This window comes from Solanum stenotomum, chromosome 2 (genome assembly GCF_019186545.1).
Source record: "Solanum stenotomum isolate F172 chromosome 2, ASM1918654v1, whole genome shotgun sequence".
NCBI lineage: Eukaryota > Viridiplantae > Streptophyta > Magnoliopsida > Solanales > Solanaceae > Solanum > Solanum stenotomum.
The window spans coordinates 67,339,942-67,342,694 of record NC_064283.1 but is presented as its reverse complement, the minus strand read 5'-3'; positions in this window follow the sequence as shown (position 1 = coordinate 67,342,694).

Sequence of the window (2,753 nt, the reverse complement as noted above, 5' to 3'; positions counted from 1 at the left end):
CGTAGAGGTTGCCACGATATGTGAAAGTTTTAGTGGCGACCTTAATAGTTGCCACTAAAAATGATATAAATAGTGGCGACATTTCTTAGGTCGCTATAATATGCTTTGTTTTTTCCTAATGAATGATGGCCAAAGTTATTTTGCGGCGACTTATAATGAGTCGCTACTAAAGATACTTTTTTTGTGGCAGTTATGTTGCCACTAAAGTTCGTCGTTTGCAACAAGCTTTTGGTCACCGTTAAAAGTTGATTTCTTGTGACAACCTTTTTAGTTGCCACTAATTATTTTGCTTTGATATTTATTCTAATTAAGTAAATAAATAAAAATTCTTATTAATAGTTTAAAAGACATTTTGGTATGTAACTTTGCTATTATTAGTAGTTATAAAAATGTATCTGTGATAAAATCAATATTAAGATTATTACATAAATCTAAGCACATGTTTTAAATTAGGATTCGTAAATACATGAAGTAATTTCACATGTGTAATAATATTTAGTCTACATACTATACAAATAACTAGTTTAGTGACATATTTTCTTAAATTTTAAAATATAAAATGAATATTAATAATGATAATAAAGATACTCCTTATCGATATTTAATTTTTGTCCATCCATATTTAATTAATTAATAAAATTTCTTCAACCTAAAATAAGGTGAGATTGATTTTATATATATATACACACTTTATTAATTCTAAAAAATAATTTATGTCAAAATTAAAAAATTCGCCAAAAGCGTATTTCATTGTGTCAAAATAAAGTCATTCAGAATTTAAGTACTATATTTATTCTTATTTTTGTAAATAATTATTCTATTTCATTAAATTGGAAAGCTTGAATAATTAATTAATTAATTATCTCGATTTTTATTTCAAATCAGTATTAATTTCCCCACACTTTCAACATATAGTTTAGATTTATATATAACGCAAAAGGATAGATATGTCATTTAAGAAAAACAAGAATGGATCCGGCCCAAACCACTAAGCCCTTTTAACCCAAAGCTCGACGAAAACTCACCTAATACGATTAAAGACGTGTCAAAATGGCATTTCTTCATACGAAGTTTCGACAAGAGACCTCAAAATGGTACTTCTTCACTTCCATTTTTTTATTTTGAACGCTTTGTTTTGATTTTTTGAACAAATCTTCTGTTGGCAAGAGTTTTCCGAAATGTATTTATAATTTCAAATCTGTCCCAAATTAATTGTTTTCATTAAAATCCTAGAATTGCATATGTCATTGCAAACAATTGATTTTTTGGTTAAAAACAGGTTATTACGAAGAGGATATCAAGAATTGTTTGACCTAAAATTTGTAGACTCTTGATTTAATTTTTTCAAATGTACAATTTGTGATATGTCGCCGCGAAGCTCGTCAAGCTCAGCATCTTAATTAGTTAGCTGTTTCAGAAAGGTAATCTTATTTCACTTTTGCATTTTTGTTTATCTCTATGTGTTTTTTGTTTAAATTTCAATATTACAATAGATTAAGTTTAATGTTTGCATTGTTCCGCTGATGCTTAGCTGTAATTTCATTCTTGCCTTTGTAGTTTTAGTTCTGTGTATCATTTGTGTCGTGTAAATTATCTTAGTTTAGTTTAGTCTTTGGTTTAGTTATATAAGTAATGTTATCCCTGTTTTAGTGTTCTTAATTTCAGTTTTGTTCTGTTTTTATTTCATGTAGGTTAACTTAATTATAATTTTGTTTGGGTGAGACAATCTTCTTTAAATGAAAGGTGAGGTTTGCTATTAACGCGTTCTCTCTTTTTTTCCCTTTGGTTAGCATTTGTTGTAGTTCTAAAGAAATAGTCTTTCCGAATTTAAAATTTTATTGCTTGCCTTCTTTAATTTGAAATGGAGTTAAGTATGATAAAACTATCACTTTCTCGTTCACATATTACAACTGTTATTGCTGCCAAAAAGTTTAAGAATCTACTAGGTTTATGGTCCACCTATTGCTCTATCTCTCAAAAATTTAACTGAACAACTTAGTAAAATCTTGGACGACACCATTAGAAACTAAGTAACAACTCTAGTCTAGGACTTTCAATTTTGTTATTGTTTTGCAATTAGTTTCTATGTGATCTGATGCTGCTCTATTTTCTGTGCTGCAACTTTAACCTTGGTTAAATAAACCAATGGACTTGGATTGTGTGCAAAAATCTCACGGGATTGTTAAGTAGTTGAACTATTTTGTCCTAACATAGAGGTAGTGCTTTTATTTGGGTCTACTTAAGGTGATGAACGAATTCTATTACGTTGTAGTTCTTGTGATTTAGTTTTACAAGGTTTGGAAAATCCATGGAAAAAAATCTGAAACAATGTTTAAACAAGATGCATCTTCATACGGCGGGCAGCTAATGTGTTCAGTGTAAAAGATAACATACACCAAGCTATTTGAGATTAATAATATGAATCCTCACTATCCATGGTTATGTGTATCTCAGTCTAATATTCAACACCTTATAATTTGGTATGAGAGGTTGTTAGTTATTGTCGTGCATTTAGTCGTTTTCAATATTGATTTCGTGCTTTACTTGCTATCACCAAAGCTTGCACAAGAGTGGTTGGGTATCTAGAAGAGAAGGCTATACACTCATATACATATACTCTTAAAAAAATTTGTAAGTTCAAAATCAAGATGAAGTGGGAACTATTTTATTTTTCTTATAAATTGATATATAGATTGTTTAACTTATTTGCGGAAACTCCATTGCCTTACCTACTAGTCAAATTGATTTTACGC